Genomic DNA, 16,806 nt, shown 5'->3' on the forward strand with positions numbered 1-16,806 from the left:
GAGAGAGAGAGAGAGAGAGAGAGAGAGAGAGAGAGAGAGAGAAAGAGAGAGAGAGAGAGAGAGAGAGAAAGAGAGAGAGAGAGAGAGAGAGAGAGAGAGGGAGGGAGAGAGAGAAAGAGAAAGAGAGAGAGTTAAGAAACCCATCAACACATATTAATGGGATGGTGACCTGGAGCCCAAGCCAACAAAGGTTTCAAAATCTTATGAGTAACAGATTGGATGTCTCTAAGGTCCAATCTAGCAATAAGAAGTTATGACCCTTCGAATAGGACTTTTGAATGAGAATTCACTATGACAAAACCTGTTTAAACATGCATTGGGTACCTCTTGGGCATAAAGATCTGAGCATTGAAATAAATGAAAGTTGTAGAAGTCCCCCTGAAGGATCTTACAGTGTTGTCCTTTACTCTCCTACGGAGAGCATTAAAAGCAAAAGAAATAGGAGACTTCCAGATTTCGGGATTCTAGACTTCCCATAAGCTAGGAATGACCTACTGGCCCTAAATAACATAGAATTTCAGTATATCAGAACCATAAGGGACTTTAGCAGCCTAGTCCAATCACCTCAAGTAAAATATGAGAAAACTGTAAGCTCCAACAGCTTATGCTTCCCTACTTGGTGGCTGAGGCCAGGAATTAATTGGAGCACCATTCCTTTAACATAAACCTATTGTCAGACTGTCTTATTGTGTATGTATGTGCATGTATATGTGTATGTGTGTATATAGATATAGATATCTACATAGATAGATATCACTTGATTTTTCCAACAACCCTAAGAGGTAGGTGCTATTGTTGTTGCAGTTTTACAATTGAGCAAACCGAGGCAAAGAGTCTGAAGTGGGATCCCTTAAATCAAGTTCTTGTTCTATTACTCACTCGGTATCTGGTGTTCAACACCATTAGAAGCCCTGCTTCCATGGGCCTCAATTTCTTCATCTGCAAAACGGAGATGTGCCTCTTGTACTAGCTAGTATTATGGGTGATTGGGGGGAAAGTGCTTTACAAACTGCAAGACATCATTTAGTTTTGCTCTGTTTTTAATCATCATCACCATTATCATCCTCATCATTATTACTATCATCAGCTTAGACCCCTGCTGGCCATGTGAGAGACAAAATCTGACCCTCCAGGAAGGAGCTTTGCCATCCTTGAAGCACTGCATAAATGCTAGCTATTATTATTGTTGTCGAGGTTATTATTGAAATGGTAAAATGGCATTTAATATTCATCCATCATTGGAACTTGTTTCTAGTTCAGGCAGGTCTTCTCCTCTCCTGCTTTGACTCTGAGAAGGTTTAACTGCCCTTTCCTTAGTGGAAAACTCTTCGTACTGCCCCTTCCACTAGCCAAAGCCATAGCAAAGAGGTTGGACGCAGAGCCAGGTCCTGAGGGTCCTACTGAGGCAACCAAGGAGAGCGTCAGGAGTCCAAACTGGTGATCCACAGGTGGGTCCCAGACTCTGCCTGGTCAGGTCACCAGGGAGATGGCATTTCAGGGCAATGTCTTAATGACAAGTTCCATTGGTGATGCTAAAGAATTCCATATGGGTTTCCTTTCTTCTGCTCTTTCTGAAAATTGAGAGCAACGCCCCTCGGAATGTCCAGGGAACCCGGGAGTGTGCAATAGTCTCCACCCCTACAGTGTAACATTCAATTTACCAAACCACAACCGACAGCTGCCGGCGTATTCTTTTTGGGGGGAATTAGTCCTTCTTCATCCCCAGACGTTGGGGGTATTTTAATGGAAACTGGCAGTGATAGTTTTTCTGCAGCTTTGGCCCCATATAGTAAACTTTCCCAGAAACACAGGCCCATGGATCCAGGAGAGATGCTTCAACCTATGATATATCTTCGTTCCTTACGAAAATAGGAGCAGTTTCTCCTCTTCCCAACCCTAGCTCCGAAAGCATAGGTGAACAGGCATGGTGGACCAAGTCTCTCCACTTCCCCCTCTCCCTCTCCCTACCCCCACCCTGGTAAGAAACCAGGCCTCCCCGAACATAGGGCCTTAATTGTCTGGTAAGACTATGATCAAAGAGTTCTAAATGTGCTTCACAGGTGACATATATTTAGCCCCAGGAACCGCTCTGGAGCACTTGAAAGTACCAAAAAATCAGCCCAGCGAGAGTTGTGAATATATTTTTGGCGCTGTTTTGAATCGAATTTCATTTGGCAATCACAAGGGGACTGACAAAAATATTCACGTCAAAACATTTTCTAGCACAAAATTTATGAAAGAATTTGGCCTGAGTTTTTTTTTCTTTTTAAATGGGGGGTTGGGGGGTGGGCGAGGGAGTGGGGGGAGAGGAAGGGATCGGCTCCAGATGTTGGTAAGAATTTTTTTCCCCCTGAAGCTGATCCTGCCAGAGAAACATCTGAATCAATAGACTTTATATCCTAATGGACTTCAAGCCTCCCATCAGACTCAGAGCAGTGTTCCACAAAGGCATTGTCTGTGCCAGGGGCTATTTCTGACTGCATTACAAGCCTGTTAATATTCCGAGGAAGTGCCCTAGGTCAGGGACTGCTCAGTGGTAACCCTGGGGTCTGGGGTAATTGCCCTAAGAGGTGGCACATGGCTGTCCATGGACTGTAATGATTTAGACAGTATCTCTTTCACATCAAGAAGTTTCCACTCAGAAGAGACCTAATCGAAAGTAATCTGAAAATTAGGGAAAATAAAAACCATGCCCACAGTTACCTAAATACCTATTTCCTTACATTTTCTGCCCTAAATAACCTAGTTCCAGAGAAATGTAATTTTTCCCTTCTGGTAAGAAGCAAATGCCTTAGGAGAGTCGTTTGATCATCACAAGGCTTGTTTAAACGCTGTGACTGGTCAAATATTATTGTTTAGCCAAGTGTTTCATGGGGAAAGTGTTAAGCAGAGAAGCAGAGCCTGAGCATGGGAATGTACCCCAAAAGCTGGATCTGGAGGAGACAAAACTTAAAACTATCCTGATTCCCTTAACTCATAAAGTCTTGGAATGACTCTTCATACAAGTTGATTTGGCTCGCCAAAAGATTCAATACAATTCCATGTTGTAAACATTTAATAAACATCCAATATGTATAAGGCATTGTGATAAGCTCTAGATATACAAATACCAAAAAGAGATAGTCCTTGATTTTCCAATTGCTTCACTTCTCTGGCCTCAGTTTCCTCATCTGTGAAATGGGAATAAGCCCCTCCTTCATGCTATAGTTTTGAGGATAAAATGAGATAATGCGTTTTATTAAAAGTGCTTTGTAAATCTTGAATGCTAACTATTATTACTAATACAAACATGCTCTTGAAAAAATAAGCAACATGCCTATAGCAAGACCCTCTCAACATCCTTCGTCAATACTCTTAAGTATTTCACAACAGAAGAAATAGAGAATCAGAGAGATGAAGCAGCTTGCCCAAGTTCTGCACAGAAAGAACAGGATTTGAACCAAAGCCCCTCCTGGCTAGGATGACCTCCCTTTAGACCATACTTCCTTGATGATGGCAAGGATGGAACTTTGTCACCATGGCAAAGTTGATAGAGAAGATGTTTGGAGATTTGGGAGGGGAGAGGAGGAGGGGAAGAAGGGAGAAAGGATCCTTTTACTACCTTTCAAATAGCTCACAGAATGTCATTGTTCAAAGAGCCCTTGAGAAGAATCATGAGAAAGAGGGAGGACCCAAGAAGTAGAGTCAGACAACCTGAGTTCTAGTTCTGGGTCTGATATTTACTAAGTATAAAATCCTGAGCAAGTCACTTAGCCTTTATGATCCTGTTTGCCAGAACCATAACTAGGACCGGTGACTGGGACTTTGCCATAAAGCATTGAATTTTGTTGTTGGTCAGTTATATCTGACTCTTTGTGACTTCATAGACCATAGCTATTCATGGGGTTTTCTTAGCAAGGATATTAGAGTGATTTGTCATATCCTTCTCCAGTGGATCTTTTTGCAAGGCAATCAGAGGTTAAGTGTCTTGACCAGGGTCATACAGTTATTAAATGTCTAAGATTGGATTCATACTCAAGTCTCCCTGAGTCTGGCAGACACAGCACTTTATCTGCTGAACCACCTAGTTGTCTCCTGCCAAATTAAAAAGCATCTTGTTCAAAAGAATGATTCGTCAGGCCTAGAGACGGGAGGTCCTAGGTTCAAATCTGGCCTCAGACACTTCCCAGCTGTGTGACCCTGGGCAAGTCACTTGACCCCCATTGCCCACCCTTACCACTCTTCTGCCTTGAAGCCAATACACAGTATTGACTCCAAGACGGAAGGTAAGGGTTTAAATAAAATTAAATTAAATTAAATTAAATTAAAAAAAGAATGATTCGTTAAAATAGCAAACAATTAAAAGGGCTAACATTGCTTTACACCCTCAAACATGGTACACCATCCCTCTCAGCTAGCACTTTATTCAGTGTCCTCGAGGCTTTCCCCTTGGGCAGTTTGTGGTGGTTGCTCTAGGTGCTAAAATGTCCAGTTATAGCTCTGTCATTTCCTCACTGATATTCCCATTAAATTCTGCTACTACAGAATTAGTGTGAGGAAAGAACTTTTTAAACCTTAAAGTATATATAGGACAGCTCAGTGGCACCGTGAATAAAGTGCCCAGCCTAGAGTCAGGAATACTCATCTTCTGGAGTTCAAATCCAACCTCAGATACTTAATAGCTATGTGACCTTGGACAAGTCACTTAACCTTTTTTGCCTCGGTTTCCTCATCTGTAAAATGAACTGGAGAAGGAAATGGCAAACCACTCCAGTATCTTTGCCAAGAAAACCCTAAATGGGTCATGAAGAGTCAGACACAATTGAATAACAACAAAAGTATATTAAATATGAGTGACTAATAACTTCTTATCAGTCACCTTTCTGACGCCCCAGTTAGCACTCTTTTACCATTGAGATTACTTTACATTCCCATGTAAATTTTGTTTTCTTACCTTTCTACAAGCTGTGTGTCAGTACTGTGTCCCACCATCCCCCTCCAGCCAGTAGAATATAAGCTCTGTGAGGGCAGAGACTAATTAGTTTTTGATTTTGTATTTCCAGCCCTCAGCCAGGAGCCTTATATTTAGATGTCATTTAATAAATGTTTGTGGGATCCAATTATCTAATAATAGATCCCTCTTGTCTTTCAGATTAAGACAGAGACCCATTTAGGAGTAGGATCAGAGTTGATATGAAAATGGAATTCTGGACTTTAGAGACAAACAGGACCTTGGAAGCTATCAGTTCCTTCATTTTACAGATGAGAAAACTGAGACCAAGAAAGAAGACTGTCTTCTCAGAGTCACAGATCTAATAAGTACAAAGGCAGGATTTGAACCTAGGTCTTCTGACTTCTGACTTCAATTCCAGTGGTCATTCTACCTCACCCCAACAAAGGCAAGGGTACCAAACACAACATCCCTGAGATATCACCCACAGAAAGAGTAATTCCCTCTAAGAAACTGATCCTTGATTTTGTCAGCTCTTAGAAGGATGGACCCACTTTTCTGCTCTCCTTCTCTCTGCTTGCCAGATTCCGGGAACCAAAGGGGGAAATATTGAGCAGCAAAACGTTTCAAGTCCTTTCCCACATTCTGCGCTTGAATGAAAGGCCCAGCCTTTCCGCTAAGAGACAAAGGGCTGCCAAATAACCTGGAAATCCCTTGAAGGTCTTCCAAGCACTCTGAGAGATAAGAAAATGGAGATTGCATGCAGAATTTGGGCATGTGACATGTAAAAGAGGAAATATATGCTGCCCATGTTCAGGGGGCATGAAACACCATGACCATGTGTGCAGGATCTGTGCTTGAGAAGCTCCTTCCCGGGGAAACAGAGGACTGAGACCCCTGTAGACCCTGCCCCACTTTTCTGACAGCCTCAGGCTGAATGAAAACAGGGAGCAAACTGGCATAATCCTCTGTTTGGCCTTAAAAACCCTTCGTGACCTGCCCCCTTCCCATCTTTTGTGACTTCTTATACCAAGCTCCCCTCCAAGCATACTTCAATCCAGCAACACTGGCAGAGGCAGTTGTGTTGTTCTTCAAAGGCGCACTTTGTCTCCTGCCTTGGTGCCCTCACGGCTGGAATGCTCTCCCTCTTTACCTTCGCCTCTCGTCCCCATGGCTCCCTTCAAGATTCCATCCCACTGGCCATTTAGGTAACTCAGAGGAAAGAGAGCCTGACGCGGGGATGGGAAGTCTTGGGTTCAAATCTAGACTCCTTCCTAGCTGTGTGACCCTGAGCAAGTCATTTAACCCATTCGAGCTCTTGTACTTCAGTACTAGAGTTGTTACTGGAACAGAAAGTAAGGGTGTTATATTTTTAAAAAGTAAATAAAAAATAAAAGTCTCTGTTCTGTCCCACCTCCTGTGAGAGACTTTTCTCTGCCCCCCATACCAATTATTCAAGTGCTGTTGCCCCGAACCCCCTTTATACTGAGCTCTTTGAGGGAATGTTATTTTTGCATTTCTGGATAATCCTGGTGGTTAACACAGTGCCTGGCACATAGTATTAACTTAAAAATGCTCGTTGACTGTGCTTGCTCAGTCAAGAGTCCAACTCTTCATGCCTTCCATCTTTTCTTGGCAGAAATACTGGAATGGTTTGCTATTTCACTCTCAGCTCATTTTACAGATGAGGAAACTGAGGTGAACAGAATTAAGTGACTTGCGCAAGGTCACAGAGCTGGTAAGTGTCTGAGGCCAAATTTGAACTCAGAGAGATGAGTCAGCCTTACTCCAGGCTTGGCATTCTATACATTGGACTATAATTACCTTATTTTTTAATTGATTAACTGAAATAGAAAGAGCACTGGAAAAGGAATCGAGGGTCCTGGGTCACAGCTCTGACTCTATTATGTGCCTTTGGGTAAGTATCTTCCTCAATTTAGGCTTCTCTTTCTTTCTGTACAAGGAAATTGGACCAAATGACCTCTGAGCATTCCCCAAGCACCACTCTCTTAGGAGTTTATGATTCAAAGCCATCGTTGTGCCCAAAAATCTGCCCTTGAGGTTGGCCCAGTGGAAGGCAAGAAGCTATTGCTAAACTCTTGCTCCTTAGCTAAGTATTCCGAGAGAATGTGCACATGGTATTAACCAGAGTTCATTATTCTTTGTCCACTTTGCAGATGGACAATGAGCTGAGCCCAGAATTGCAGAGAAGGAAGAGAAGCCTCGGAACTGCATCTGAGCAACTACCCTGAACTCCAGAATACAAAAGTCCATTTCTTTTTCGTTTATAAAGAAGTTTAACTTATTGATATCTTTTGTTCTTATTTTTCTTCACTTTCAAATATCTCTTTCCCCACTCCCCTACTCAGTGAGCCATCTCTTATAAAAAAGCGAATGAAAGAAAAAAGCAGCTTCAGCCAAATTAACCCTAATTCACATCGATTAAACCCAGAAAGCTACATACACAGTGTTGCACATCCCTAGCCTCCCACCATCAAAAAGCAATGAAGGAAGTAAATTTTCTCATCTGATCTTTGGGGCCACGGAAGGTCTATAGTAAAAAAAAAAAAGAATGTATTATGGCTACAAACTCAACAAACAAACATTTCACTATACCATGAAGAATAAAATAAAGAAGACTAGAAGACTACATAAGAAACCAAAAACCTCCACTAAGTACTTCTTGGTTTTTTGTAAAGTACATTTCAAATTTAACATGGTAATTCCAACACTACCCTGGGGCTCCTTACGAATTTCCTGCTGCCCTCTTCTGTGAATGAAAAAAAAAAAAAGATTCATTGATGCTCTTTTCTTCCTTAAAAAAAATTTATCTTTTTAATACCAACATTAACTGTGTGAGTGAATAATAGTCTGAAGATGTCCCACTTTGCAGCTATTGTGCTGAGTGCTGAGTGCTTCTTGCTCAATTGTTTCAGTTGTGTTTGACTCTTCATGACCCCATTTGGAGTTTTCTTAGTAGAGATACAGGAGCAGTTTGCCATTTCTTTGTCCAGCTCATTTTCCAGATGAGAAAACTGAGGCATACAGGGTGACCTAACTTGTCCAGACTCACCCAGGTAGTAAGTTTCTGACTCCAGGCCCTTACCACCTAGCTGCCCTGTGCAAAGTGCACTGATTGTAAAAAATTCTTAAGGGTCTCCTCAATGAACCCCATAATTACTCCAAAGAGTTCAGCCTGACATAGCTACATCAGACAAGTCAGTGAATCAAGAATGCCTGTTATCCTAAGATATGCAGCTAGAGACACAGCATAGAACTGGTCCTTCAATACAAATGTCTTACACAGATGTTGCAGAGAGGCAAGATCTGGGTTCAGAATTGAAGAGAAGAATAGTCAGAATTAATTGCTGCTATAAACAAAAGAGGGCCTAGGGAGATATAGATATACAGTGATGTGAATGTATCTATGTATTCTCCCTAGTTGCAGATGATGGAGGAATACCAACCCGGATCACCCTTGATAGTTGTTATAATTTCCCCTTTTTTCTAACAGTTGCCCAGGGAGGACCCTGAAAGGTTAGGTGGATGGGTAACCCTTTTAGGTCCAACCTGGGGTTGGGTAAATTATTATAGGGCTTTTGATTTGCTTTGGATCACATTTGATATCTGACTGCATTGACTCCCTCCCCAAGGGTCGTGATATAAAGACCACTCAGGAAGGTACTTGTTAAACTCTCTTTATCTATAATCAGTAATCAGGGAAAGGATAAACAGGACAAGTAATGGGGATTGGAGACCCTTTCAATCTAATACCTATAACTAGTTGACAATCAGGACTGGAGGCTAGTGATCTAGCAAAAGCTGGAGCTTTATTCTCCACTACACCTCTGGCCCAACCTGGCCACAGCCAAGCCAGAGAATAGGGACTTCTGTTGATGCAGTTGTGTTGATGATCTTATTCTCTCAGCTTTCTCACTACCAGTGTTTGGTGATGCACTAGCTCTCACAGTCTTCAGAAAATATTCAGATTCTTCCTACCCTCTTCTTCATAGACCTCCCAGCCTCCCTTCACCACCCAGAGACCTAGAGACCTAAAGAGCTAGAAAGACCCAGAGACCTAAAGAGCCCAAAGACCAAAAAGCCAACAGACCAAAGACCGCCCCCCAAGTGGTTGTCAGGGGGATTTATACTGCCAGGCCAACCAATGTTTGCCGCTGGCTCATGGCATCTGAGAACATTCCATGCCTTCCAACTGCCTCCCCTGTCATTCAAGGTGGCATCCATCATTTCCCAGGTTATGAACATAACATTGCCCATTGGAAAACTACTGTATTAATGACTGGAAGCTCCACTCTGAACAGAGACCCATCTTTTTCAACACCAGTATTCTTACAATATGGCTGAGCACCATGGAATACTACAGACATAGAAGAATTAAAGTAACAGGTTGCCCCAAAGTACAATGAGTTCTGAGTCATCTCTGTGCCATGATGGCACTTCAGAAGAAGATTTCTCCTGGAGGGTGTCAACAGGCCCAGAATATAACCAATGAAGAATCACACATAGCATTAAATGTACCTTCAAAGAGATGGACAACCAGATAATGAAGTGGGCTGATCATGTGTTAAGAATGATAAAATATGGACAGCACGCGTGATGTATTTCTATCCACATAACGTCAAGCTAAAGGCAAACACTCAGCACAGTGGATAGACTCCCTATGAATGATTTATTGCAGGTTATGGACAAGAATTACACAGGTTAGAAAGGCATGAAGGGATTATCTGAACTTTTGGAGGGGCATCCATCTCAACAAGATCATCAGTCCTCCATATTGTTGAAGTATTTTCCCACTGAAGCTATAATATTATGAATCATGGCACACTACAATCTCAGAAGGATCAAAATTTGTGGCAACCCAAAGGACATTACAGAGATCTATGTATAGGGTGTAATATATTACCAATAATGACCTGATGCCTTAAACAGATGGTCTTGGCAGGGTTGGGGAGATAGACAGGTAAGATAGATAGATGAGATAGACAGACAAACAGATAGATAAATAGATTGACAGACAGATGGATAGACATAGATAGATAGATAGATAGATAGATAGATAGATAGATAGATAGACAGACAGACAGACAGACAGATATACAGGCAAATCTATTTAACACCTTTTAACTATTTACTATTTATTTATTTAACTATTAAACACTAATTGACATTAAAAATGTGTCAAGCACTGTGCTAACACTTGGGATACAAGAAAAGAAATAAACTCTACTCTTAAGAAGCCTACATAATAGGAGAAGATAAAACATAAAAGGCAGCTGGAAAGGAGGAAGGGTATCCCTGAGGTGGGCAAGGCTGTTAAGAAGGTAGTCCTCTGAAAAGAGTGTGTTTGGCTATGAGTGAAGCAAGCAAGCCTGGGTCCCCTCAATTAATAAGAACCCGACCAGGGACTTTCTAATCAGGAGAACAGGCCTTAGGGAGGAAGGGAAAGATTCTCCATTAGAGTCCTCTTCTCATATGTCGTTGTGACACAAAAGAACTCTGGAACCACAAAGAAGATGGTGGCACAAGCTCTAACATGTTCTAATCACCTGAAAAACCTTCAGAGACATGGTGATAGTTGGTGTGTTTGTGGTCTAAGCATCAGCTTCATTGTGTTTGGAGATATGGCTGAATTCAGGGTGATAGATTTTTTGCCCTCTCAGAACCCACCTAGTTAATCAAATCATTGATTCATTGAGATTATTAATTCTTAGAGACATTATGCTCTGCATTCTTGTCAGAATACTCATAGTTATTAAATCACATATTCTTAAAGTATCAAGATATATAAAGGATAGACTGAAATAGGGAGAGGCTAGAGATGGGAAGACCAGCTTAAATGCCATTATAACGGTCCAGGTGAGAGATAGAGTGGTCCTGAACTAGGGAAGTAGTTATGCAAGTAGAGAGGAGGATACCATGGAGGTAATATCAACAGGAATTAGTTGCTGTTTAGATGGGTTGTTGGGAGAGAGAGGAAAGAGACAATGGTGAGTCAAGCTCAATAATAGTCAGCTATGAGAGATGGCAGTCCAAAAACTCTAATGCAGTTTTAGCCTGCATTAAGGGTTATAGCTTCCAAGAATAAGGAGATGATCAGGCCTCTCTAACTGTGCCTCAATCAGACTACTTTTTTAAGATTGTGGTCTAAAGACATTGATAAATTGGAAAGAATCTAGAAAAGGGTCTTAACTGGAGGTCTTGAGTGGATATCATATGAGGATTGACTGAAACTGAGAAAGCTGAAAATAGAGAAGATTCAGGGGGAACATGGTAGCAGTTTCCAAATATTTGAAAGGATGTCACATGGAGGAAGGATTACGTTTGTTCTGTTTGGCCTCAGTGGACAGGCCCAGGAGCAATAGGTATAAGTGATAAAGAGGTAAATTTAGGCTAAATATCCAGGGGAAAGCTTCCTAGCAATTAGAGCTGTTCAAAGTGTAATGAGTAGACTGCTTTGGCAAGTGGTGAAGACCTGGAAAGCTCTGACCAAAATTGGATGACCACGTGATAGACATATTGTAGTGAGAATTCTTTTTGAGGTATGGGTTGAACTAGATGACTGATGACACAGCTCTTTACTATTCTGTGATACCCAGCCTTTGCCACTGGGAGGATGGTGATGCTAGTAATAGAACTAAGGAAACTGGGAGAAAGGGCAGATTTTCAGTGGGACTCAAGTTCAATTTTGGACAGTACAGGTACCAATGGAACATCTAAGTGGAGATGACCAACCATTAGCTAGAGATATGATGTTGAGAGACTAGAGCTGCACATATAACTTGGAGAATCATCTGTATTTGAGATAATTGAAAGGAATGGATGAAATTACTAAGAGAGAATTTACAGATAGAAGGGAGCTAAGGACAGAGTTTTGGAAGACAATCATACTTAAAGAGTGGAAGGAAGATGAGAAGTCATTAAAGAACACTGAAGAGAAGCAGGGGAAAAAAGACAGGAGAAAGTATATCAAAAAGTCCATGGAAAGAGACTCTATCCAGAAGAATGGAGGGGTTGGGCTGAAAAGGGAAATGTCAATTCAAATTACTCATTTATTGAAGCACCTAGAACATAAGCTCCTTGAAAGAACTAAATTTCACTTATGTCTATAAATCACTAGTTTGGCACAATTCCTAGAACATTGTAAGGACTTAATAAGTACTTTTGATTGATTGACTGATTGCTGGAGATGAAAAGACTTTTTTAAAAAACTGTCATCCTCAAAAAACCTATTTTTATTTGGTGGGAGCGTGGTTGCAACAATTATACAGATGAATAAATAAGAGGTCATTAAGAGAGAATGAGAGCAGTAACAATCCTGAGAAACAGAAAAGGTTTCCCTTGAGCAGTAAATCTCAAAGTATGTTCTAGAGATCCATGGGCATCCCAGAGAACATTTCGGGAGGACCATGAGGTCAAAATTATTTTCATAATAATACTGAGACATTAAAATTTCTAACAGGGTAAATATCAACAGGTTTGAGCCACATCAAAAAGAGCTCTTTGAGAGGGTCGTGAATAATTTTGAGAAGGTAAAGGGTTCCCAAAACCAAAATGTTTGAGAATCATAGTCTTTGCAGGTAGCACCTACACAGAGCCTTAAAGAAAGATAAGCTTTCTAATATGTGGGGGTAAATTGGAAGTGTGCTTTAGGTAAAAGACTGGAGTGAATGTCCCAGATAGGCAGTTAACCAGTATAACATGGAATGGATAAAGAGCTGGCTTTGAAGCCAGACATGGGTTCAAGTTCTCCTTAAACACATACTAGTGGTATGACCTGGGACAAGTCACTTTAACTGCCTAATCTGCTAGGTAGCTCTCTTAGACTCTAAATTGAAGAGGGGTTGCATTGGTAGAGGAAACTTGCATTGGTAGACTGAGTTTCATCACCTTAGATTTCCTTATACCAATGTAATCAAAGGTGTTTTTCTTCCTCTCCACCTCCTGGCTTCCCTGGTGAGGGAATTGAGGAGATTAGAACATCAAGGGATAGTGGGAATTGAGGAAATTAAGTGAACCACATTAACTCCATCTTGTGCCTCAGTTCTGGAGCTAGCTCAGTTACCTTTCTATTCAATTATGAGTCTAGTCCAACTTGTATCTCCTGAGAAAACTTTATTCAATTATGAAAATTAAGAAAAAAAATCTTATTGTAGTGTTTTAACCTGGGCTTATGTGGTTGGGAAGTTGGACCACTTCTAACTGCTGTTGAGAGACCCTTAACTAAGGGACCTAGGTTATGTTGACCATAAACCTGGTCAGCTCCAAAAATTGATTCAAGGAGTTTTCTCACAACTGTACATCTCAAGCAACCCATATGTCTCAAAACTAGCCACATACTGATCAATCAGTTATTGTTTCCATGTTCCTTTGATTGTTTATAGACATTTGGAGGGAGTAAAATGCCTCTTTCTGATTTTGGAGAACTATATCTGTTCGCTCTCCTCCTCCCAATTCAGAAAGTTCCTAATATTTCATCCAATATTCAACAGATAACCTAACTTTATATTGGTTCCTTTTAAGTAATTGACTCATTTGATTTTTTTTAATGTTCAAAAATATATTATCTCTTTTTGTATTCAGAGTCCAACTCTAAGCTGAGGAAGGGGCCTTGTCCTGGTTTGTTAGGCATTTGGTATGTATGGCTTAATAAATTAATATACTCAGAAGCTCAAACATTTGTTTCATCAGTTGTTTCATCTTTTACCTGCCACACTGGCTTCCTTTGAGTCCCAGATGAAATCCCATCCTCTTTTTTATTATAATATTTTATATTTCCCTAAATTATATATAAAAAACCATTTTAACATTCTTTTTTTAGAAATGAATCCCAAATTCTCTCTCTCTCTCTCTCTCTCTCTCTCTCTCTCTCTCTCTCTCTCTCTCTCTCTCTCTCTCTCTCTCTCTTTCTCTCTCTCTCTCTCTCTCTCTCTCTCTCTCTCTCTCTCCTCCCCACTTCCTGAGATGATAAGCAGTCTGATATTGGTTATATGTGTGTAATTATGAAAAACATATTTCCATATTAGTCATTTTGTTAAAGAAAAATCAAACAAAAAAAAAGAAAGTGAAAGATGGTGTGCTTCAATCTACATTCAGGCTCCATCAATTCTTTCTCTGGAGGTGGATGGCATCATGAGTCCTTTGGGATTGTCTTGGATTATTGCATTGCTGAGAATAGCTAAGTCATTCATAATTGTTTGTCATATGCTATTGCTGTTTCTGTGTGCACTGTTCCCCTGGTTCTGATCACTTCACTTTGCATTAGTTCATTTAAGTTTTTNAAGAAGAAGAAGAAGAAGAAGAAGAGCTAACATTTACATTACCCTCTAAGATTTGCAAAACATCACATTTTATTCTTGAAATGTCCATGGGAGGTAGGTGTTATGATTATCACCATTTAATAGATGAAGAAATTGAGGTAGACAATGGTTAAAGGGACTTTCCCAGAGTCACACAGCATGTGAGTGTGTGAGGTCATTTTTAAACTCAGGTCTTCACTACATGAGACAATGTTGAGATGCAGAGGAGAGAGGTGACCTAACCAAAGTCACAATGCTAGTAAGTGTTGAAGCTGAGCCTATGTCCTTAATGTAGTAAAGTTCAAGTCATGGCTCTGGCTACTATTCCCATTCTGAAGTTTTTAATGGACTTCTCAATCCTCTGTTCATCTTACCAAAGCCCTATCTTTTGAATAGAGCCAATGATGGTGGTGGCGGCAATAGGGGGGTGGCAGTGGGAATGGAGAACAAGGTTACACACACTCTGAAGTCCTGTCTTACTTTTTAAGAGAAAATAGTCAACAGGCAAAATTCTTTGAACCTTTCCTCTGCCAAAGAAAATGGGTTTGGAGGGGAGTAGGGGAGGGCTGGGTGGGAACCTAATTTGCATTTGTCAAGACTTTGTTCCCCCAGCTCCCTGCACTGGGGCCCCGAAGGCTCCCCCAGTCCAATAAGCATGTTTACATGCAGTAGTCAGGAGGAAATTGCATGTGAAAGCACTCTAGAAGGAGATGGTATTTTGTTGCAATTATACATAAGCCTTGTGTTTACATGGGGGTTTTAGGAAGAATTCAAAGCATATCTCCCTGTTGCGATGCAGCAATAAGCATATCAAATGAGTGTTCAAAAGGCCGATGCTTTTTTGCAAAAATAAGAACCAAATGGCCAGTTAATTTCCAACAGAGAAGAAATCACTACAGCAATTCCACGGTCTATTTAAAACACTTTCATAAAACCTTTTAAATAATAAAACTCTACACCCCCATTTACAAAACCCACCCAGTGTTATTGAACTCATATTTCCAAATACTAGCTATTGCTGATTGTTAGATTAAATGCACAAAGTCCTGGATCCTCCTATTCCTCTCTGTGGACCAACTCAGATTTGGGTTCGAATTGTGGAGATTCACTGGTCATCTATCCACCTTGGCTCATTTGCCCCCGCCTGTCACTCACCTTCAAATGAAACAATATTTGTAAAGCACTTAGTATGGAGCCTGGAACATAGTAGGTACTTAAATGCTTATTCCCTTCTCCCTTTCTTTCCTCACCCATTTTGAAAACTGAAAACTCCTGAAGTTACCCTGAGCCTCAGTTTTCAGTTGCTTGCCCAGCTAAAAGATCCAGGCAAAGGGCAACTTCGAAGCAGGAAGCATTGAATTAAGGCAGAAATGAATATTAAAGTCATGAAAATAGCATGAAAGTATTTATATTCCCAAAAGAATCTAGCACCCTTCCACATCCTCTCCTCTAAGGAGAGTCTGGGCTAAAGTTTCTCTAGACTCTCAACTCCAGACATGAAAACATGACCTAAGACTTTCTTTTTCTTATCTCTCTCTTTTTAAACTCTCATCTTCTGACTTAGAGCAGATATTAAGTATCAGTTCCAAGGCAGAAGAGAGAGGTAAGAACAAGGCAATTGGGGTTAAGTGACTTACCCAGAGTCACACAGGTAGGAAGTGTCTGAGGCTAGATTTGAACCCAGGACCTCCCATCTCTAGGCCTGGTTCTCTATTCACTGAGCCACCTCACTGCCCCTTCAGTCTCTTTCAATAATTAAAGTATATTTAATAATATATAATTCAATAATAATTCAATAATTAAAGTATATTGCTGGAGGCAGCTAGGTTGCACAATGGATAGAGCATTGAGCCTGGAGTCAAGAAGACTTGAGTTCAAATCCATTCTCAGATACTACCTACCTGGGTGATGCTGGGCAAGTCATTTAACTTTGCCTCAGTTTCCTCACCTATAAAATGAATGAGAGAAGGAAAAGACAAACCACTCCTGTATCTTTGCCAAGAAACCCCCAAATGGGGTCACAAAGTATCACAACTGAAACGACTCAACAATAACAACGTAACCCCGGAGAGCTCTTGGGGCTGAAGACTTCAGAGAAGGGCAAAATTCACTTCTACGACTTTCTTCTTGCTCTTCTAGCCAAGCATCATAGAAGAGGATATAAAAGGAACCTCAGAGGTCATCTGTCTTACCTGAGCCCCCTCGCTCTATAGATGAGGACTCTAAGGCTCAAGCTCACACAAATAGAAAGTCTCAGATACAGAATGTGAACTCAGAGCCCATGCCCTTTCCGCTGTATCGCATTTGTTCTCAGTTTACCAGCCTTCCCTCTCTGTGCAGTTCAGTCACTGAGATGGGAGAATCATAGAACTTAGAGTAGAAGGTGCCTGAGAGAGCAGATAGTCCAACTTCCCTTCTCTATGATGTCCCTACGAGGTGGTCCTTCAGCTTTGGCTTGAGTGTCCCCAGGAATAAAGAGCTCATTGCACCAAAAGTTTGGCCACACCATTTCCTGACATCTCTGATCATTAGAAAGCATCCTGCAGTTTCATTCATAAA

Source organism: Gracilinanus agilis, chromosome 1 (genome assembly GCF_016433145.1).
Source record: "Gracilinanus agilis isolate LMUSP501 chromosome 1, AgileGrace, whole genome shotgun sequence".
Taxonomy (NCBI): Eukaryota; Metazoa; Chordata; class Mammalia; order Didelphimorphia; family Didelphidae; genus Gracilinanus; species Gracilinanus agilis.